Genomic DNA, 253 nt, shown 5'->3' with positions numbered 1-253 from the left:
GGTGGCCTGAAGTGACCTCACGTACCCTGCCTAGCCCACGTGCAGTGCCCACCTGTAATGTCAGGCTATGCGGGCCCCATCTGTGTCAGGTGGAGACACAACTGAACAATGACCTCACAGCACCTCCAACAGCTCACACCTTTGTTGAGGGAACCTCCAGGGGGCCATGAGCTACAAAGCATTGTGAGACCCCCGAAATGGGACCCTCACTCTGTCCCTCAGACTGACGGCGACCCCAATCAACCACAGGAGA

Source organism: Myotis davidii, unplaced genomic scaffold, assembly GCF_000327345.1.
Source record: "Myotis davidii unplaced genomic scaffold, ASM32734v1 scaffold309, whole genome shotgun sequence".
In the NCBI taxonomy this organism is placed as follows: Eukaryota; Metazoa; Chordata; class Mammalia; order Chiroptera; family Vespertilionidae; genus Myotis; species Myotis davidii.
Note: the sequence above shows the minus strand (reverse complement) of the source record.